The following is a 24,642-nucleotide window of genomic DNA, read 5'->3' on the forward strand; positions in this document are numbered from 1 at the left end:
GCATATTTTGTTAGCTTGACTTTTGCAGACAAGGCTGGTGAGGAAAAGGGAGAGAATGTTTGCTAATTTAGAGCACAAAGATGGTGTGTTGAGAATTCTGGGATATTTGTGGCACTCCTTGTGAAGCACTGATGCAGGAGGATTATATCAGGTCTCTGTATAAAGCTGTGGTTTGGAATACCTCAGCCAAGGCTATTTCCATGCAACGGCATTCCCTAAATGGGGAACGTCGTCATCACAACAGTGACCTTAAAAAGTGGAAGCAGCACCTCCAAAGGCAATGGGAGGCTTAATTAAGGGCTGTGAACTACCTCCAGTTATGTAAGTATACTGACCCATAACTTGTCTATGATATGGCAGTAATTATCTAGCCAGCCAATGCAGTTACTCATTATGCTTTCATATATATATATATATATATATATATATATATATATATATATATATGTGTGTGTGTGTGTGTGTGTGTGTGTATATATATATATATATATATATATATATATAGGTCTACCTTCTTTTAACAAAATTACGTTTCAACAAATGTTACTTACCCGACCCCACTTCTCTGAAGCTGCATTCCACCAAAAGCACGGACTGCCGAAATCCTTTCCCTGTGAAAGGAACCACTTGGCCACCATGGGAATAAACCTAAACAGACCAAAAGTAAACCCAACAAAGCCCACACCCCCCTACTTAAATATACCAACTCTGAGAACACACTATGCTGAAGAGAGGGTAAAGTTCACCATGGTGGCCAAGTGGTTCCTTTAATAGGGAAAGGATTTCAGCAGTCCATATTTTCAGTGGAATGCAGCCTTGGAGAACTGGGGTCAAGTAAGTAAAATTCATTGAAATGGTTTATATATATATATATATATATATATATATATATATATATATATATATACATATAAATATATATATATATATATATATATATATATATACATATATATATATATATATATATATATATATATATATATATATATACACATATATATATATATATATATATATATATATAGATATATATATATATATATATGGGATCCGTACAGATCCTCGAAGACAAAATCACCTAAACTAATTTCGGTTTGGCATACTTGTGCAAAAGTGCTTTTAAACAAAGATGCACTTTTGCATAATTATGCCTGTTTGCGAGACCGCACTATGGTGTGGATAAGGGAAAATTCCCTTTTCCTCACTGTAGTGCGGTCTCGGATTGAGAATATTAAAGTAGGGTGTGTGTGGGGGGCACAGCCCCCCATGGGGGGGTGCAGGGGGGGTGAAGCCTCCATTTCTTTCTTTTTTTTTTTTTTTTAACATATATTAACGAAAGCACTTTTTCGGTGAAAGCACTTTCGTTAATATATGTTTGGTAATTATGGATTCAGGACTTTGCACATTCGTGCATAAGTCCTAGATCTATATATATATATATATATATATATATATATATATATATATATATATATATATACATATATATATTTTTTTTTTTTTCCTTTTGTTCTCTGCAACTGTTGCAATCTGTGAGGTGCACCAGGAAAGATTAATGCAATTTAGAGAGGCACAGGGTAAGTATGAATCAAGTAAAAATCAAAGCCATAAAATTATTTTCATTCCCTCAAGCGCTAGCATATCGAGCAGGTTTACCTCATCATTCATCTCAAGCATGCATGCCTTCCCCAATAAGTAATTCTGTTTGCATTATGTAGTTAGAATATCAGCTTTACTGTGTGCGGGTGGGGGGGGGTCAGTGCCCAGAAGCAGCCTTTTCTTTTTAATTGATAATTGTTTATAATGTCTTAAGAGCAGTTTGCTAGTAATAATTACATTATGGTAATCATGATTATTAACTTAGAAAGCATAATTCCAATCCATCATAGTGAAACAAAGGCAGCTGCTTTTTATATCAGAGCAGTGGCATTTGCTTATTTACACAAAAATGCCTTTCCATCATATAAAGATGTTGGAAAGGTGTGCAATAGTAAATTATCATAATTGTTTATGTATTGCCAAAAAAGTTTCTTTCAAGTATCCAGTATTGTGTCGTGTATATAATTATCTATTTTTGTATCTCCCAACCCTTGTCTTTTTTGTGGGGAGGGAGGTTATAATTTATTAACAATTTGTCCCACAAAAAAGTATGTCCCATACATATCTCTCCACTTTGCCTATGTGTTATCCTGACACAAATGATTAGGTCCAACTGCCTGTACAGCATTATTCTGTTGTCACCCATCACTGCTGTGGTGATTCTACAAAGTCATAAAATTCTGAGTACAATTGTACATTGACATTATGAAGACGTGGATAGCTATGGTGTTCTCTCATAACCCTCCTTGAAATTCCTGTATTCTTTTCCCTGTGTGCTACCCACTGCTTGCCAACCCCATTTTTACCACTGTCCCATTCATTCCTTTTTCACACATTTAAACTGGTCAAGAAATACATTCACACACAATACACATATGGCCAGAAATGGCCTCAGCATTTGTGCAGAATTTGGCATAGGACAACAATGTTGAGTGACAGTGAAAACAAAGCTGCTTAACTTCTTCTTGCAAAAGCTGGAGATTTCAGTGTAATCTGCAGTGATCCAGTTACTGTCACATAAATGTACTTAAATCTGCTGTGCTGTGGGAATACAGAGTAAAGTCATACTAAAGACAATATTGTGGGAGAGTTCATTTAACAATTCTTAGGCTACTAGATGTGTTAAAGTAGGAATTCCTATGCTGTGTGTTGACATAATTACCCTGTTTGTAACCTGATGTTTTAGCACAGTGTCATGGGTTCGATTACAGCTGTATGTCAGTTTATTAGTTCATGACAGTTCATTTTCCTATCATATATTCTTGCAAATGTCTGTATTTCTCTACATATAACACATTCCTTAACATAACATTGGAATAGTGCAAGCAAGATATCATGTTTTAAAAAAAATTGCAGCCTCAACAGGTAGACTTCACAAGCCAATCGTATCCTGGTTAGCCATTCATGTTTATTTCACTGTCCCACCCCTTATTTGTACCTGTTGCAATCAGTTTATTGTACAGAACATGACAGATTAATGATGATTTAAGAAGTAAAACTAAAGCAGCATACAGATGTTCCTACATGTCCTGCAAAACATATTTTTGTGATTCTGCTCTGCATCAGTTTGCAACCCTCTCTGTTCATCCCTTCTTCCATAAGTTTTCAGTGTGCTTCAATAGTGTTATTTTAATGGTGGAAAGTATTCATTCCTTTGCTGTGTGAAGAGCTATGGCTAAAATGTGTAGAAAAATGTTTTAATAATTTCAAGGGTTTTATGACAGCCATTACCTAAGTGTTACCAAGTGTTTTGGTTCAGTAATTTAGGTGTAGATCTTAGCTGCTTATCGTTCTGAACCACCATTATCCTTCTTCATTGATACTTTAGTTTGTCCCTACCCCCATCTCACCCCATTGGTGTATCTTCTCTCTTCTGAATCATTATTCCTCCACCTCTGCATTTGCACAACATCTGGCACTGGGCAACAAATGCAACTAATGCTAAATGGAAGTACCATGCTTTTGTATCTTTGGATGTGATTGCCTTCACCTGCATTACTCTGTCTCACTTTGTGCCATCATGCTAGGCTATGTTTATTTGGTTTACATTTAATTTAAACAAAGATGAAGAGTTGGAAGTAAAATTACAGTAGTCAATAGGGTAATAAAATTACTAAATAAATTCATGTTTGCTGAAATCCACTGTCAAACATTAACTTTCACACATATGAATTTCTAATTATTGTGCTACGATAACACTGACGTCTAAATTATTTCTTGGCATGCTGAACATGTTTAAATACATATGAATGACAGCATGTTTAGTGATGTTTTGCCTGACTGCTGTGTTTGTGTCCTTAGCACATCATTATCCTGTTGCTACACTAATTTGCCTGCTACCTATTGTGATGGCTGTCTTGTAAAGATCTTTGTGTGGACGTTGGCGCAGTGCATCACAGAGTACTGCTAACTATTATTGTAAGTTCAACACTTGAAGATATCATTATGCATGCAGTAAGACTTTGCCATCAGCAGTGCAAACCAGCTTAGCAGCACTATGCTCAAAGAGTATAAGAAAAAACAGATGAGATCAAAGAATTATAGTTTTCTGTTGCGCAGCATTTGCATGTCTGTGTTGCCCAAAGATGATCATAAGTTTTGAATGATGCTACCTCACCTAATTCTTTTCTGTAAAGTAATATGTCTTGCTCTACAGTGCCTACATTTGCACTGTTACCAGATTAACCAAATATATTCTCACCAAATCCATCACTGTCATTCTGCAGTGCAGTGTCCTATGCATGAATTGCATGTTTGTCTTGCCAATGTACATAGTGCAAGTATGAGACAATACAAGTGTGTAGTCATCCCGACATGATGGCAGTGTAATGTTTGATTGATAATCCAGTGTTTTACAACAGTTAATATGTATATCATTCCATTATGTGGAACATGTCAGTGTCCCCACAGTGTAACATTATGTACAGTAAGGGCAGTATCTACATTGCATTATAAAAGTATGTGACAATCATAGTGATGTTATATTGTCCTATGCACACATAGGATTTGTTGCATGACCTGGGATACATTGATTTTTATAAATATCCCAATATCCAGTTTCACATAGGTATTGTACATCACCTTATGTGGCACTTGTAACTAGTAGACTACTCTCTAGATTATGTAACCTGGATAGGTAGGATGATCAGTACCAAACATGAAAGACGCGCGTGTGTGTGTGTGTGTGTGTGTGTGTGTGTGTGTGTGTGTGTGTGTGTGTGTGTGTGTGTGCGTGTGTGTGCGTGTGTGTGTGTTTCTGTCTGCGTGAGAAGGTGTGCATCAATTGATGGTGTATCCACTTACTCTCAGAATAATACATTTAACTGTTCTCACAGCTCCTTTATCCTCCTTTAGGTTGTGATTGCATGTCACTGAAATGTTTCTTCAAGGTATGTCATGCTGTGAGTGCTCCTATGGCACTTGTATTGAGTATTGGCATTTACAGCATACCTACACAGAAAGTGTCATGTTCACTTCTGGGACAATGTGTCCTACATCATGGATCCTTGCCAAAGAATCAGTCATATTGTAATGCTGTGTGTTGTGTGGACATTAACATGTGTAGCCAATTTCATTCTGACTGTATCCACTGCAGCATAATAGAATTTGTTAGCTGTGTGGCTAGTCATGCATCACAATAATGAATACTAGTCTTTCCCATACCTTTCCGCTGATTCTCAGTCCACTTTCAACCCCCCCCCCCAGCATTAACCTTCATAGCCTGCATTCCACAGCTTCCCTCTACTGCTGCCTTTGGCTATGTATTAGTACACTACTTCACAGCTTTCCTGGTCAAGTGCTTCACCCATCCAGCTCTGTACAATATAGCTTAAAAGAGAATCCTCATTATTTTTTATTATTTTTTTCTTTTAGAACTTATCTTAAGGCTAAACTCTGTTACCTATCTCTTAACTCTAAACAGTTACCTAACACTGGACCTAAATACCTTGCAGGCCAGTACTTACTGATTGTTTTCATTGGCTTAGCTCCAATTTCAGTTCTGACTTTTTAGTTTCACTTTTCTTTTTCTCAATGACAATATTTCATCCCAGCTCTCACAGGACGATATTTCATCCCAGCTCTCACAGCTTTTAATTCTCCCTCCTTCCCATGATGCCTTGCACCTGTTAAAATACTGTGTTTGGTGTCCAGCGCCATCTTTTTTCTCTCACTCCTTCCATTATTCCCCCCTGCCTGCTGTCTTGGTGAGGTATAACTGCCACTCTGTATTTTTGGTATCAATATGATCTAAAGGTAGACTTTATATTAAACTTACCAGTGTGTTTCTTACGCAATCTCATTCTTCTATATTGTAACTGCTCAGACCTTTATCTAAGTGATTTCAATCCGCTGTTAGCCCGTAGTCTATTGAAACATGCAGTCTTTTTAGTTTTAAGAGCGTTTTAATGTAAACATATGATGTCATGATAGAACATATATTGACTGCACAAGTTATTTAGTTACGCATTCTCATTCCTTATATTGCATCTGCACAAACCTGCATCTAGATGTTTGTACTTTGCTGTTAGCTAGTAGTTTATTGAAATGCTCACTCTGTTTATAATGATTAATCCACATGCCATGTCAACAGAGTAAAAAGGCAAAACATTTAGTTTTTTACAACAAGCAATTTTTTTCATGTAAACATGTGCTTATAAGATACTGGGTGGTTCACAGCATTATAGTTACCCTTTTTAGAGCACAGAGAATATCACAGAATCTCACAAATGTTGAGCAAATATTTGTCTGCTTTTATGCTCATCAATTCTTGCTATAGTCTCTACTCTATCAGTCTCTATCCCCCTTTACTGACTTCTTTCTTTCCTTTCCTTTACTCTTTCTAACTCTATTTTACCTATTAAACTCAGGGGAGGCTCATGCTATTGAGCTGCAGGACTGCAGCACACTCAGCTGTAAAAAGAAAATAAAATAAAAGTAAAACAGAAAACTAAAAGTAAAAAACAGAAAGAAAAACAAACATGAGTCCCGGAACATTGTGCATGCATGGCAGAATCCAGACTGTCTCACCAGCAGTCTGTATTAGGAAGACAGCATTTAACAGCAGAGATCCCGGAATTATATGCAGTTACAACTGCATAGACTGGAAGGGGATCGGACTGCAATGTCTGCAGGCTGCTACCCAACCTGCTCTTGTGTGAGGGAAGGACTTGCTCTTGCGAGCTTTACTGTAGGATGGGATGAGCCAAAGTTTGTGGATTTTACTGCAGGAAACTGGGCTTTGAATGGATGGACTTTGAAGGTAGGGTGTATGTGTGTGTGTGTGTGTGTGTGTGTGTGTGTGTGTGTGTGTGTGTGTGTGTGTGTGTGTGTGTGTGTGTGTGTGTGTGTGTGTGTGTAAAATCCCCATGTTAAATATACCTGGTGGCTAACCCTGTAGCTTGGGAGCAGGTAGCAGGAGCTTGAATTCCCTACCCACCAAAAGTTGTGAAATGTTTGCCTCATATTTTTGTTCTTGTGAAATTTGTGGTTTTCTGGATTTTGACTAATGACAGGCATTTGAATTTCAGGTATCATATTCTTCAGAAAGTACACGGCAACACAAAACCTTTTATTCTAGCAATTTTCTGTTTATAAGATCAATATTTGAAATGTGTCCCTATTTTTGGCACTGTATTCCCCCATTATTGGCTTTGTCCCTGTTTTTTTGTGCTAAGAGGTTGAGAGCTATGGTGAGAACTGAATTCACTGAATATGTTTTGAAGGTGTATTCCCCATTATTGGCTTTGGCTAGGTGTGTTGTGCTCTTAAGGTTGAGAGCTATAGTGAGAACTGAATTCAGTAAATGATAGCCATTTAAGTTTCAATCTACCTGTCTTTCCAGAAACAGCTGATTTGGCATAGTGGTATGCTGTTCTGACTGTAGTGCACAGGGTCTAGGGTTCAAGACTTGGCAGTGAAATGCATGGTGGTAGCACAGCATTTTATTCTAGCAACTTTCCAAGATTGTACAAGCAATGTTTAAAATGTGTCCCTAGTTTTTCGGCTTTTGTCCCCCTCTCCAATAAATTTTGGCTTTTTCCAGATTTCTTGTGCTTCAAAGTTGAGAGATGCAGTTGAGTGTCGAGTGGATTTTACAAGGAGCTGAGAGCTTGAAGAGAAGTTTAATGCTGCTTATGCTGAGTCTGCTTGTATTGTTAAGAGCACAACAGGTAGTATACTTGCTTTTGATGCAGAAGGCTATGGGTTCTACTCCCACAGTATATAGATGCATTGCTGATACTGTACTGTGTTGTACTTTTAAAGGGGGTGGATGCTGCAGTCCTGCGAATGTTCTCTTTGGTTGAGATACCTAGTAACGATGAACCTGTTATCAGTTTGCAATATTACTAGGTTATCTTTTTTTATTGTAACATAGGCAATTTATTCCTCAACAGCAACATGCACTTTATTTGTAGATGAAACAATGAAATATAAAGTTGTTTGCTAGCAGCAGCCTCTTCGTTAGTTACAGATCTCTTTAATGTGGAATTATTTACATGACTTTTACTTCTGCAGAGATTGTGCATATTTACTGATACTGGTGGATTGTAGAAGTTTGAGTAGACTTTTATGATGGAAATGTTCTGAACTGGGTAGTTTTGTCATTATTAGTGCATGCATTTTGTTTCATTGTTTACTGGAAAAATGTACAAAACAATAAATTTTAAATGCCCTCTGACAGCTGTACTGTATTATACGAGGAATATAATTTAATACAATCAGGTAGGTGTATTAAAGAACACATGTATGTTTCCTGTGCAAAGGGGCCTATGATTTGAAAACAGCCCAAAGTTAATCTTTATCTGCCACTGGCCAGATGTATTTTCTTTGAATGTGGGTTTCAGTGCTGTTTCAATGAATGTGAGTTTCAAAGGCAGAGAAGTTTTAATGCCAAGTCTATTTTCATTGTGAGACTCCATTGCTTTGTTTAGCAGATGTCTATTAGTGTTTGTGCAGTAAAATGTAAAATAAAACTTTTAAATGAAATCCAAATAATCGTAGAAGTAAAGCAGTATGCACATTACAGTGTTTATGGTAAATGGGGTGAAATAGCCAAGTAATGGAACATTGGAATAGCCACAGGGAGGAGGCCCCATTCGACCATTATTTTGTGAGGGGGAAGGGCAGCAAACTCAGACAGCCCTGGCTGAACTATACCTCTTAACTGTCCAGATTTTTGCAGAATGAGTAGATTTTTGCTTCATATTTTTGGTTTGTTCCTCATAAAATTTGTGGTTTTCTGGCAAATCATTTAGGAATGAAGTCACTAAATAATGACACTGAGTTTCAGACTTCATACTGTTTAGAAAAATGCATGCTAAAGCAAGACCTGTTGTTCTGTCAACTGACCAAGTTTATACAAGAGCAATTTTTAGTACTGTTTGTATGCTCCCCCAATATATTTTGCCTTGTCCAGATTTCCTGCGTTAAGAGGATGAGAGGATATGCGCAAATAAATCACTTTATAGAATTAGGTATATTCAAGCCTCTCAACTGTCCCTGATTTTGGCTCAAAATGTTGCTCTCCCCCTAATAATCCTTCCACAAAATGGCAAACTTGGAAGAAAACTTGGAGGGTTTACAATTAATAATTAATTGTAATGATCAGAGTTATAGATTACTTTTAATTTCAGAAATTCATGTGGATTCTTTTATTTTGTCAGCTGCTCAAGTTAACAGTACTAATATTATAAAGTGTCCCTTCTTTGACAGGTTCCCAGCTGTATTGTGTGGCTATTTTATATTTTTGCATCACATTTTTGGTCCGTTTTTCATAAAAGTGTGGTTTTCTGGCAAATTAGTGGCAAATCATTAAAGATTGAAGTTAGAAAATAATAACAGACATTTGAGTTTCAGATCTCATACTCTTCACAAATTTCATACTAATGCAAGACCTACTATTCTATTATCTTTCTAAGTTTATAAGAGCAATATTTAAAAAGTATACTTATTTTTGGGTCTTCATCCCACTTCTGTTTATGGCTTTGTCCAGATTTCTTGTTCTGAGGCTGAGAGGTATGACAAATGTGTCAGAGCCATCACCGTCAGCCAGAGACATTTCAAATTGTGGCATACTTGTTGCACCCCACTCCCCCACATAGTGACTCTGGATGTGTCCAAGCAAGGCAAGGAGGAGTTATGCAGTGTAAGTGTGAGTATCCCCCCATCCAAGGTAGACACAAGTACTACAGTGGCTTTTCATCCATCCTTGAATTTGCAGAATGTTCTGGTTTTCTGTCATATTTTTATACAGTTGATTTATGCTTCTTATTCAGAAAATGCATGTCATTGTAGTGCCTGTTGCTCTGTGTTTACGTAGCAGTGCTTTAATGCCCATCAGGTAAGCTTGTCTGAGACTGTAAGATGCAAGTAAGCTTTAATAAGTATACTGTTAAAGAATTATCAACATTGAAAGCCTTTTTGTTGTTGATATGCAGAGAATATTTACATAATTAGCGTATGAGCCTTAGGTATTGAAATGCATATGTCAGTATTTGTAATAAAGGACAGGATTACAGTATTTTCAGAAGCTCATTACATTTGTTGGAGACTTGCAGTCATCTTTGCAGGCTTTACCAGTAAACTAAACAGAATGCCAATCTATCATGTGTGGTCCATAACCTGTGCAGTAATCCTTTAAGCAATTTATCTTGAGCTTGTTTCTTGTTTGCTGTTCATTTTTTACTTTGATCATGTTTTCCTCATGAAACAAGTAAATAGTTGCAGTCAGGCAGCAGGTCTTTTTTAGATAAGAAACATTTTTACAAGTGGGGTATTGCTACTTTCAGCATGTTACTTGCTACTTTCATAAAGCTGAATATAAATTATAATTAGAACTCCAGTGCAAGGATAAGTGGTTTGAGTTGAGTGCTGCTTGCTTTTTATACTTTATTATGACTGGCATTCCAGTAATGTATTTAAAAATTAATGTATTTTTTCATGCCTCACAACCTTTTTGTTTCTATCTAGATATTAAGTAAGCTGTCATGTAGCCAATGCATTGAAATATTTTTTTCTACTACAATTAATTTTGTCTTGATTGGACTCTCATAATGATGGTTTGGCAGTGGCACCCAGGGCAGTGTATTTAAGTCCCAGTTTTACGGTTTGTAGCATAGCCCCGCTATTTTCTAATTGGTCACACCCCTTCCCATTGTCCCCACCCATTCAGTTGTCTCCTGCAGCATCCCCCCCCTTTGATTTGAAGTCACCAGCCACCACTGGAACTTAAACTCTAACCTTCAAACCACAACATACCTTGTGGAATTTCACTTGCTTTCATTTCTAGTATTCCACATAATTTTTTTATTTCAAATAAACTAATCTCTTTATCTCTCCTTTTCTTCTTCTACTTACAGGCATGCATTAATTGCAATCAAAGAAGCTGTTACATACTTTACAACCCAGTGAATACTGCACAGATATTTTAACTTGCAGTTCCAGTCGCTAAACATCCTGTAATTGAAAAATTGATCCCTGAAGCCTTATAACACCTTCAGCAACACTGTATGTTTACTTGTTAGCTGTGTGGCTAGTTGTGCATCACTATAATGTACAAGTCTTTCTCATACCTTTCTCCTGATTCCCAGTCCACTCTCTACCACCCCACCCCAGCATTAACCTTTATAGCCTGCATTCCATAGCCTTCCTCTACTGTTGCCTTTGGCTCTGTATTAGTACACTACCTCACAGCTTCCCTAGTCAAGCACTTCACCCATCCAGCTCTGTACAATATAGCTTAAATGAGAATCCTCATTATTTTTTATTATTATTTTTTTCTTAGAACTTATCTTAAGGCTAAAGTCTGTTATCTATCTCCTAACTCTAAACAGTTACCTAACACTAGATCTACCTACCTTGCAGGCCAGTACTTACTGGTTGTTTTCATTGGCTTAGCTCCGATTCCAGTTCTGACCCGCTCCATTTGTCCTCACTATGCTTGGGCTCACTCTGCTCCCCTACCCTCCCCCATTCTCACCCACCCCCACATCAATTACATTTCTACTAACCATACCTCCTCCCCCACTGAACTACCAGCCAGTGGCACATAACTTCCAAACACCCTAATACTAAACCACACCCCCTCATACACCATACCCTCCAGTATGTCATCAATTAGGTTATCCATCTCTCTCAACACATTTGCATTAAGAACCCTCTACCTATAAAACACATCTACCCCTCTGAAACACTATTTACAGCCTGATTTCATACATTCTTCCTTTACCCATTATGTCTCTCAGTACTACTGCAACTACTATGCTACTGCTATCTCTCTCCCTATCTCTCCTTCTCCTATCAAACCTGCATACAACATACTTACCTCCTAAAGTTACATCTATAACATCTTCCCAATCCCTCATTCTCCCTAGTTACTCACAGATTTTATTTTTTTATTTATTTTATTTTTATTTTACATTTGTTAACCGGGGGTGTCTGACTGAGCCGAAAAGGCCCTTTTTCAGCAGTGGCCTGGGGAGAAAAGCTCCACATAGAAAAATTACAGATACATTTAGACATGATCAGTATACACACAAATTACAAAAGACATGTTTTTACAGTGGCATGCAGCACATCAACAGTTACAGTGGAGAGACTGTTGTGCTGCATACCACTGTAAAAACATGTCCCCTAGTCTGTATGTACTTAACATACTCTTGCTTACTAAATTAATTATCCTTCCCCAAAAAACAACACTCTTAACCAAACATCCATTATAGACCTCTATAGCTCTAAAAGAAAGCAGTTATCTATGACTCACCCATTTAAATTTACTAGTCTATCTCATCCGCATTGATGCAGTGGTAGCATTGTTGCCTCACAGCAAGAGGTTCTCCCGTTCAATTCTCGGCTGGAGTGCGGAGAGTGCCTTCTGTGTGGAGCCTGCATGTCCACCCCGCCGTTGGGTGGGTGTTCAAAAGACATGCATAAATGGGCGTGCCTTCGTTGAAGGTTGAACGTCGAGCTGGCACCTTGGCGTTCATGAAAATCTACTGCCAATCATTAGCGGACCGGAGTTCCGCTTTGGTGACCCCTAACCGGGAAAAGCCGAAAGACAAACAACAAAAAGTCTATCTCAATGTGGAGACATCCACCCCATCTCAGGTTCCACCCCTTCCACTTTCAACATCCCCAACTCATATAAATCACTGAACATTATAACCCTCAACCTTCAAAGTCCTAGAAATAAAATCCCAGAATTCCATGCTTGGATATGTCACAATAAACCCGACATAATTGCTGCAACCAAAAACTGGTTAAAACCCTACATAAAAGACATGGAATTCCTCCTGCCAGGCTATTCTTGTTTAAGAGCTGACCCCACAAAAAAGGTGGAGGCATTGCACTTCTATTTCCAAATATCTACACCATAGTCCCTATTCTAACGCCACTCCACAATTCTTTACTGCCAAAGTCATAGCATCATTCTTAAAAATGAATAACTGTAAGAACCTCTGCATAATAGCCCTATATATATCCCCCCAGGCAACAACATTCATATCTTAAAGGAAATCCTTGCCTGGACCTCACCCAACATAAACAATGAAACAATCATTCTGGGTTTTGTAAACATAAACTGGCTAAACCACTCTAACCATTCTCCATCATCTAATATCAAGCTCTTCAACTTTACACAGATAATTACTAACATAACTAGACCCTCCAAAAATAAAAACAGTGACTTCATCCTTGACTGGATTCTAGTCTCTGACCTAAATAAAGTCTCTTCAGCAGGCACACTACCCTGTAATATCAGTGACCACCAACCTGCCAATGCTATATATAAGAGCTCTCCAATACCTACTCTACACCAATACAAACTAAGTAGAAATCTAACCAAATTTTACTTAGCAATCTTTTGCAAAATCTTGTGTAATATCATTTGGAATATATTAAACGTCCTTCCCCTTAACAAAGCTGTTGAATTCTTTAACTCAACATTCCTCAACATCTTAATCAAACTTGCCCCTCTCTGACAAAAGAGAGTAAAACAAATCATGCCACCTGCCTCTCAAAAAGCACTAAGCAGCTTATGAATATTAGGGACAAAAAATTGAAAAAATGGCAAAAAGATAAACACCCTTCAGACCTCCTACAATATAGACAACTCCGTAATAAAAAAGCGCTTAGTCATTAATGACAAGAAAAATCACTATCTTGGGCTCCAAAACAACTATAAACAAAACCCAAAAAAATTCTGGAGCTCTATTTCTTTTCTGCTAAACCCTGGCACCAAGAATAATTGCTCCCTAAATTCAGACAAAACTCCTATTGAAATAGCCACTCTCTTTAACACATATTTTATTAACACTGTATCTAACCTCATAGCCACATTTCCCCAGTCTGACTGTAATAGCAACCCATTCCCTCTTGAGCAGTCTTCACAAAATCCTTCATCAATCACCTTTATCTCCTCCCCAATACCCACTGCTACTATAACAAGACTCCTTCTCAAGCTCAAACCTGGCACTAATGCCACCGACAACCTACCCCGAGAATACCTCCAAATTTCAGCCAAAGCTATTGCTTACCCTATCGGCGTACTTCTCAACAGATCTATCCAGGAGCCCTATGTACCTTCCATTTGGAAAAAAAAAAACATGCATCCTCTCCCTACACAAAGGAGGCAACAACACAGACATCTCCAATTTTTGCCTAATAGCCATGCTCTCTCTAATATCTAAAATCCTAGAAAAATGTTTACATACTCAACTTCTAAACTATCTACTTCAAAACCAACTTCTTTCTCCTACTCAACTGAGTTTCCAACCTGGCGATAGCACTACAAAAGTTCTTATATCCTTCATGGAGACAGTTAATCAAGCTTGAAATTGAGGTAAACTTGTATTATCACTATTTCTTGACATCTCAAAGACCTTTACAAAACTATACAAACTTGGTATTACCCCTCCTCCACTAAACTGGTTCACTAATTACCTTACTGATAGACAACAATCCACCAAATTGCATAACTCTTTCTCACCATTCCTACACACATCTAAGGGCGTCCCTCAAGGCTCCATACTAGGGCCTCTTAGTTGCAGTATTTTCATTAACAACTTCCAATCCTGTCTCACCCATGGTTCTATAATACAATATGCAGATGACTCTACTATTATCTGCACTGCCAACTCTACATCTAAACTTATGTCACTTACCCAAAATACCTTTTTGTCCACTGAAACCTGGATGACCAACAACCACCTTGCCCTTAATCCCAACAAAACCAAGCTTCTACTGTTCACTTCAAAGAAAACTATCCCCTTAATAAGTCTGAATTTGCCATATATTCACAAAACAAAACTATCATAGAGGTTGTCTCCCATACAAAACTACTAGCTATTGCCTTAGATGAAAACCTGACTTTCAGCTTGCATGTTCACAACAATGTCAAAAAAACTCTTCAAAAACTGGGGGCCCTTTACAGATATAAACACTTTCTTAACCACTCTACAAAACAAACCTTTGCATCAACATTTCTTTTACCTTCTCTCCTTTATGGTGCTCCCCTCCTTATCAATATTCAGTCTTCTCTGTAAACAAAAATTGAGACCTGTTACAATAAAATTGTCAAGTTTGCAACTAATGCAAAATACTCCTCCTATCACTGCTCCTCCCTACACACACTGTATTGGCTTGATCTCCCACATTACCTTACATATTTACAATTAACTACAGCGCACAAATTATTTATAAACCATCCGATTGCCTAGCCCTTAGTCCTGTGCTAACTCTTTATCAACCAAACAGACCTCTCAGATCTGAAAATCAGTTTATGTTATAAGTAGAAAAAACAAAACTTCCAGCTGGCCAAATGCTTTACTCTTTCTCTATTGCCAAGCAATGGGATGCACTCCCATCATCTATCAGAACCAGAAGCAATACTTCCTCTTTCAAACAGTCTCTGCGCCAGCATCTCTCCACCTTATGGCACTGCTCATGCTCCGTTTCTCAACCTCCCAAAACCTGTATCCCCCAACTCAGATCTGCTTCACCTTTTACACTAACCTTTCCACCCACTTATATATGCATCAAGGGAATAATCATTCACAGCCACCTTAATGACAATAACTCTTAAAATGTACCCCTAACACTATGCTTACACTCACTCTCATTCATCTTCCTTATCATAAGCTCTGCAGTACACACACACAAACACACACAAACATACACACACACACACACACACACATATATATATATATATATATATATATATATATATATATATATATGTCTACAACTGCCTCTTAGTACACCAGACACACACGGGTCTATATTAGAACATCGAAGTTTCAAAACGAACCCTATTCAGCGAAAGCTGAAAACATCGAACATACAGAACAGCGAATGTTCTCCTAGGGAAAAAAATTCACTGTTTCAAAACACATACACACAACACAAGCACATCAAATAAACAGCAATCCACACACACATACACCTAAAATCTTACACCTAACCCTACACTAAACTATGCACACACCACTAACTATCCACTTACCTTAACCCAAACCCTAATCTAAGGTTCGTCACTATTGCATACTCACCTCACCCGTGCCCTAACCCTAACTCACCTACCCCGCCCTAACCCTCACGTCCACACAATCGCACACATACCTAACCCACACCCTAACCCTAACTAACCGAACCCGCACTCAATTGCACAATTACCTGAACCCGACCCGTAACTTTCCACCATAGCACTGAAAATACCGAAGCAACAGAAATGGACAACCAAATTCTTTCCCTAGGAAAAAATTTGGTTTTCTGTTGCTTCGATATTTTGAGCTTTCGCTGAATAGGGTGCGATATTAGAACATTCAAAGTTTTGAAACTTTGATGTTCTAATATAGACCCAACTCACACAACTTATATGTATATTTAACTGCATAAATTATACTTACTGTAATTACTGTTACACTGAGCTTCCACTTACACTCAAATGTAACTTAACACCATTTGTTATCCAGTGATGTATCACTGACTGCTATAACTATGGCTGTAAATTTTACTTCTTTGCAAAATTTTCATTGTGATTTTTATTATATGTACATCTTTATGTTGGAGCTTTTCTCCTCAGGCCTCCACTGGGAATGGGCTCACTTTGGCCCAGTGGACTTTCCTGGTAAACAAAAGCAAATAAATAAATAAATACATAAATCTGATTGTTCATATTATATCCATACCACCTGTGTTAACACATATATTCAGTTCAGTTATTTGTGACAGCCTCCACTGCTATCTGATGTGTCACATGCTGTCAATGCAGTGGTCTGAAGAAAGCCTTCTATAATAGACAGGAGTTTGTATCTGGTAACATCTGTGTGTCAGACTACAATGGCTTACACACTCTCACAGGGCCAGCTTTTTCATGCACTTTCATACCAAGTAAGTTGTCAGTACACCTTATATGCTGTATACTCGGAGGTCTTCTTCCTTACAGGACCAACATGCTTTGTATATGGTGCCCATGAATGCTGTGTATCTCTCACTTATCTGTTTGGGCATATGCTCTAAAAGGACATGATGCAAATGCTTCTTAGGTCATTCCTTGCTCATACGCATTACATATTCACAAGATATTATGCTTTGTATTTCATTTCAAAATCCAGACATGAGGTTTAGACTGCAATTGTTTCCATCACAACATACAGTTTAAGGCAGAAGTGCGATTCCATAAACATGTCTTACTGAATGGAATGCAGGGAAACCAAAACCATCAGGAAATGTGATTAGTCCTCTGTAACAACACTTTCTATTGCTTTGCCATTGGTGAAATGCTGTTCTGTTACTGTTGCCTTTAATTGCACCTGAGCATGCCGTATTAGTTGTCAGACATATTTGCAAATCAACAATAGCAAAACTGAACTCCTAACAAGTCTTCCACTCAGTCTTGATATTGGTCACTTATGTTAGTTGTTTGTTATTAGGTTGCCTTACATCATTTCCATAACCATACAACACTTGCCTGTATATTACATGCTCATGGATGATAAAGCCTCTTGGTGCCACTGTCATTTCTTTACAAAAACATGTCCATTTGTGAGTTACCTGACATTACAGCTGTAAGGTCCTTTTGTTCTTGTATATGTGTTATATATATATATATATATATATATATATATATATATATATATATACTGAGATGGATAATACATCCATGCTGCCAGCTTTCATACATCAAGTTCCCTGTGTACACATCTTATATGTTATGACTGCATTCTCTGCATTCATTCCATAATGTACCTTCCATCCTTGCAAGCTCTTATCTCAAGGCAACCATTTAATTAACATATATATCACATCTTCACTCCATTTTGTTTCAATGCAGCTTTATGTCCCTATCCACATCCTTTATCAGCATGTCCATTATTATTTATGAACATACCTACAAGATTGATTCACACCAATTATCATTACATCAATCTTGCAGGTTTTATGTCAGAAATACTTCTTATATATTTTCATTACATTTGCCTGTGGGATACGAGTACAATTTAAACATTTCCCCCCCAAAATTACTAAATCATTATAACACATTATTGTGCACTATTTACCCCATTTCACTTTCCCCCATTCTGTATTGCTTCCCTGTACTTGCCTGTATGTGTGTCCTGGCTACAGCCTACGATTGTATCTGAACACCGCCTATATATGATCTGTTTTGTTTACATTGCATACTGCTGCTCGCAAGCACCTTTCCATGGCCACTTACACTATTATTGGCCATAGAAATGTGTTTGCATCCATGTAGGTGAGATCAGCAGCATGCATATTCAATTAGCATTGCTGCTCATCATCCTAACACGCTCAAATCATGTAGGCACCATGCAGCGCCTACACAATTGTTAATGAATCCCAGGGATTATTTTCTTACACTCCTTAAACAAGTAATTTTTCTGTTTGCTGTCATCTTTACAAACAAGAACCTGCCCCTTAACACAAAATATTCCACTAACAATACTGTCCACTTTGCTTCATTGTTAGTTTCCCTCAGCCACTGTCTGACAACCATCAATCATTTACAGTCATCTCCACACAATTAGTCTCATTTTATTTTCTTCTTTCTCATCATCTCTGTTATCTAAATATATCTCATCCACACTTCTCTTTCTCTTACAGTCATGAGAAAAAAACTCAGTTTTTATTTCAGCATCATCTACTGACTTGTTAAACCTGATACTGCTTTCTGCAAACCGTCACCATTTAAGTTTTTGTATAAGCAAAAAAAAGTAGAACTGAGTAGTATAAATTCACTTCTTGGATGTGCCATACCATGCCACTGTTATTAATTTCCAGCTTTCTGTTCAGTTTTATACGTATGCTAAATCTTTTATGTATCTTTCCTGGCTGATCCATACTGTTACCCATTTCTGCATATATAGCATTGCTGACATTTTTCTACACAACACCTGCTCTTGGAAATATGTTCAAAAGGCCTTCTGTGTAATCCACAAAAAGCATATCAGATAAGGAGTAGTATATTACCACTTTAACAGTTATTGTATGTGCAGCACTTTGCTAGAACATTTTTATTATGTACTAATTTTGTTCTATATGTAGTGGTTCTTTTAAAAGCTGTATATACTGATTTCCAAACTACCTGAAGTCTAATTGCATGTATTTCTGATTAGTAGTTAGACTAACCAATACTTGGGAATGAAAATGTTTAGAGGAAACATACAGAACAGATACACTATAAGGGACAACAAAGTGGTACAATAGTTGCATTGCTACATCATAGCACTTTGTTTGATGACTTGGTTCCCAGCTTGGGTGCCTCTTTTGTGGAGCGTACATATTCTCCCTATAACAGCATGGGCTTATTTGGCAGTTATGGATTCATCCTACATCAACAGGATATGTGGACAGGTGAGCCTGATATGACAAAAAATTGCCCCAGATATGTGTAGGTTGTGTACAAATGTGTGCCTACTATAATGTACTAGCTTTCCCTATTGCAGATTTCCTCCCTTAGACTTATTGCTTGTTTCACCAGGTTTTGGTTCCCCTACAACCCTGGTGGGGTTGAAGATGCTACTGAAAATTCCTGGCTAGGTGGAAATTACTATCTGAAAAAATAAAGCTCTAATTGCTCTCAAAAGTGCAAATGTATGAGTAATGTTACTCTGTCTATATTTTTACCAATGACTGCGACATTTCTATTAGGATATATAAAATAATTTGTAAAAACAGACCAGCCAAATAATTAGGTGTGTGGAAATAAGGCACTCCTGCTAAGTAAGGAAATGCAGTATACTCATGTACTGGAGGTTCCAGGTGGGGGGTGCATAGACAGGGCTTTTTTGACAGCTTCCCCATTCCAGGAGGAAGAAAGGGTTTTTCTACTCATAATCTGATATATACCCCATGATGAGGATGGTTCCATAATTGTAAGGATGATTATTGTTTGAATTTTGGCATTGAAGGGAGTCTAGAGATAACTAACGTTAAATGCAATGATGCATATGTTGTCAGTAGTTAAGCCATGCAAAAAAATCCCTGACATGCAGTGCAGTGTACGTGATATTGCTAACTGGGCCACTCTAATCCACCTCCTCTTCCCAATCCACAACAGCTGCCAACCCTGCCCCAGAACCTAGTACCAGGGCCATTAATATAAAATTAAATTAAAGGATCAGTCCTAGAAAGCAACTTACAGTCCATTGGGGGGTACGTAAAAGGCGTGAAAACATTAAAAAAAAGAAAAAGAAATGCAGTATATTAAGACAAGACTAAGTAATAAAGTAATGTGTGTGATACAAATAAAGGATTAGTTAGTAGTGTCAGTGTAGCAACAGGTAGCACACTCACGTTTGGTGGTGGAAAACTAGACAGCTGTGGGTTCTATTCCCACTCCATACGATTGGATTGCTGACAATGTAGTGCAGCATTAGGGGTGTTGCTCTCCTGAGTGTGTCATTCTTTGGATAATACATTAAACACATTCTCTCTGCATTGGTGGTAGCTCAGCTAGATGTAAAAGATCACATGGCATTATTCAATAAGGGTGGGGGACCTTTCATTTAACATAACACATAAAAACATTATTTACGGCGCATATACATACATTTCTATATTTTTACTATTTATCATTTTTCTGATAACATCCTCATTGTTATTCTTCCATAATTGACCCCCACTCTTCATTTCATAACCATAATCAAATTTTTTGCAATATATCTACCAAAATCTATTTTTCTGCAAACAAAATTTTATTCAATATTTCATTCCAAATACTCATATTACATAAAATAAATTCATATCTACCCTTCTCACATATTCTTTCTTCTTGTCCTTATAATATCCGTACATAATCCTATTCATATCTATATTATGTCATTAATATTCTCAAAAATTCTTCCTTCACACAGCTTTTTTCCAAAGTTTTATCACTCTTTTACATTTAACAAAAATGCTCTGTCTCTTCTTCCTACAAAATAAACACACCATTTCAACTTTCTTTGTATATGACATATTGCACTTTACTGCAAACTTTACTTTATTACCAGTCTTCATAGAAAATCCTGACACTACTATCTTGGTACACCACTTTTTCCTGTCTTTATTGGTTTTAATAATTTCTTCTGGTAAGTTATGTCATAGATCTACATAATACTAATAATGTTTCATCATATTAACATACTTCATCCTTCTGCTATCTCCATATCATCAATTTTTATTTTCTATGTTAGTATTTTTTTTTTGATAATTTTTAATTTCTTCATTTACCTATTCATTTTCACTTTTTCTTATTCTCCTCATCTCCCAGAATTCTTGTACTTATATTTAAATAGTTTCACTGTTAGTTTCTCATTCTCTTCCTTTACCCACTTCAGTACTCTATATAAACGTAAAAAAGCAGAATAAACAATTTGATTTAGTAACCCCAAACTACCTTCATCTTTACTCATATACAGAACACCTTTTTCACTGGGTTTAATCTTGAACCCCATATGAAAGAAAAAACAATTGCACAATTTTCTTTTCATATTTTTATGGGATCATATAAACATTTGATATGTATTTTCCCATTAATGCAGAATATACCAGATAAACCTTTTTCCTGAATGCTAATCTATACACCCTCCACAGAAGATATATTTATTTCATTTCTTTTATCTAACCCTCCAGTTGCATCATAACTACATAATTTTTCCCCATATTTTATCTCTAACAATGACACTTTATTCAATGAAAAATACAGATATCCAATTTTCACCACATCACCCAAACCCTTACTGTTATTTTTATTCAAGGTTATTCCCATTTCCTTAAAACAGCCATTCAGCAAACCAACACTTACCACATCCATATTTTGTTCTTAGCAACTACAACTTTACCATCTGCATATGTCAAAACTACTGGAATCACCCCTCTCCTTTTGCAGCTTTCATTTTTATATGCTACTTCACTCACTATCACATTCATTACCAAAGCAAACAATATCCAACTCATGGGACATCCTTGTCTATTACCATACTTTATGCATATTTCTTTAGTCAGCCAGCCATTCACTAACACTCTAACTCTGTTATTTCTATATGCTGACATACACACTCTCCTAATTATATTACCTGTTTTATTTATTTTATTTTTTGTTTATTATTTGATTATCGAGTAGTGTCCAACTGGGCAAGTAGCCCATTTTCAGTAGAGATCTGGGGAGAAAAGCTCCAGTATTAAGATACATAGGAGTAAATTCTAATATATTAATAAAAATTAAAAAATAAGAACAGGAGTAAGAATATAATGACATACAATAGATGAAGGAACATAGTACAATTAATACATAAACAATTGATACAGTGCAAATGAAGTATCAAAAATTAGAACATTAGTCCATATTTCATACTTCTCTATAGCATCCCACAAAGCATCATGTCCTACTATACTAAATGCTTTACTAATATCACCTACAGTAAGTTTCACCTCCTCCCTTTTACTTATAATATCATCTACACATTTTCTCACAACCAATAACAATTCATGACATCCTTTCCATGTGATACCATATATACTTTCTTCCATCATAGTCTTCATTCTTCCTTCCATTTTCCTCTGCATTTTTCTCATAAAAATTGTTTAATCTGTGTTATTTAGTGTGATGCATCTATATTTGTTATTTCATTCTTGGGTCTACATTTCTTATTTCATTCTTCTCATCTTTCTTACATTTAAATTTTAATATCCCACAATATAACTCTTAATAAACAAATATCTCCTTCAACTATTTATTCAGTACATTTACAAAATACTCCATTAATTTCTTGTACATTCCATACCTTGTACCATCCAGACCTTATCATGAACCAACATTTACTTTCTCAAGCACTTCATCCAATTTACTAACGGTAATTTATTTTTCAAAATTTTCCTTAACTTGTTCTGAAATTTTTTTTTTACTTTCCATTCTATCTTATCTTCCTTCTTTTCACTCTTATACATATTTTCCACATGCTGTACTACAATACTCATAATTTGCTCTTCTGTTCTTTGTACCTCTCCTTTTACATTTTTCATTTCACTCATTATACTAATATCCTCCTTTATTATTTTATCCACATATCCAGATACCTGTTCCCTTCTCCCATGTAAATACCATCTCTTCGAAAACAGTAATGTCTTAATTTCTTCTCAATTTTTTGATACATTTTTTTCCATATCATAATACCTTCTTGTATTATTTTTTAATTCTCTAACACGTCTATACATTTTCCCATACTTCACATTCTTTTCCTTTCTTACATCATCCAGTCATTGAGAAACAAAACACTTTTTACACTTCTTTTTAAATTCAATCCACCATTTAGTCCAATTTTTATAGGAGTTCTTTATGACTATATAATCCTTTCATAACAGCAACACTTCCCACTCTCCAATTTCATCCCATAATTTCTCATTTATTCTTACTATTCCTTTTCCTATTTTAATACATTCCCTTTCTTCCATCACCTCCATCCATATTACTAAACGGTTTGAAAAATGCAAAAAAAAAAAAAAAAAAAAAAAAGATAGTCTTTTGTGTTTTTTCTGTTTTTTCTGTTTTTTGTTTTTTTTTTAATGTTTGAGTTTTTGGAAATGTGATCATATCATCTCACCAATATTAATTTTGAGTTTCAGAAAACTTAACAAACTGACATAGATCCTTCAAAATATCCTACTTCCAGTTCTTTTACCTCTGTTACAATATTTAATGCTTCAAATACAGTCAGTTTAAATTTTGATTTCCATTTTCTAGTAATTGTTTTTTTAGCAGCCACCAGAATTAAACTTAACAAGACCTTATTATGTCTAGGCAATTCAGATGCTGTATCCCCAGCTAAAAAAATCATTTCCTTAGTCACACCCATTTCCTTACCTAATATTTCTGTGAGAGTACTATGTAGGGAGTTTTTAAAGTCTTCTAACTCATTACACTCCCAAAACATATGTTCCTATTTACCCCTTTCTTCCCCATTGCACCTCCAACATTTGCCATCTACCTGAGGAAAAATTCCTTGGAGTCTGCTTGGGATATAAATATACCTATGCAAACACTTCCAAGCAAACATCCTAAATCTTCTAGACTTTTTTGCATATTCGGGAGCCATTGTTTCCTTGTGAATTGTTTATCCAGTCTCTCTTCCCAATCTTTCCTAACCTCCTCTGATTGATTCCTATAGTTACAGTGCAACATTTTATATGTCATAATCATTATGCATTTTAGCAGCTTCTGTTCAAGAAAAATAAAGAAATAAAGACTCTACCATAGCAGGTCATTCACTTAGGATTTCCCTATCCCTTTCTCATTGCCCATACTCAGAAATCAATGCTTGATAGGAAAGGCATTCTATAGCCTGCACTCTAAATGTCTTCTTGGCTTCTTCCCATTCTATTACCTTTCTCTTGCTGGATACCAATATCTTGTTTCCTTTGCCAGTTTTCTCCTGTAAATTCCAGACCCCTCTTGCCTATTCCCTGGACCACTAATTGCAGTCATTCCTATCTGCAAATTCTCTTTTCTCCATTCTTGTGTTGGCTTAGATCATAGAATAT

This window comes from Protopterus annectens, chromosome 3.part0 (assembly GCF_019279795.1).
Source record: "Protopterus annectens isolate FY-2018-M chromosome 3.part0, PAN1.0, whole genome shotgun sequence".
In the NCBI taxonomy this organism is placed as follows: Eukaryota; Metazoa; Chordata; order Ceratodontiformes; family Protopteridae; genus Protopterus; species Protopterus annectens.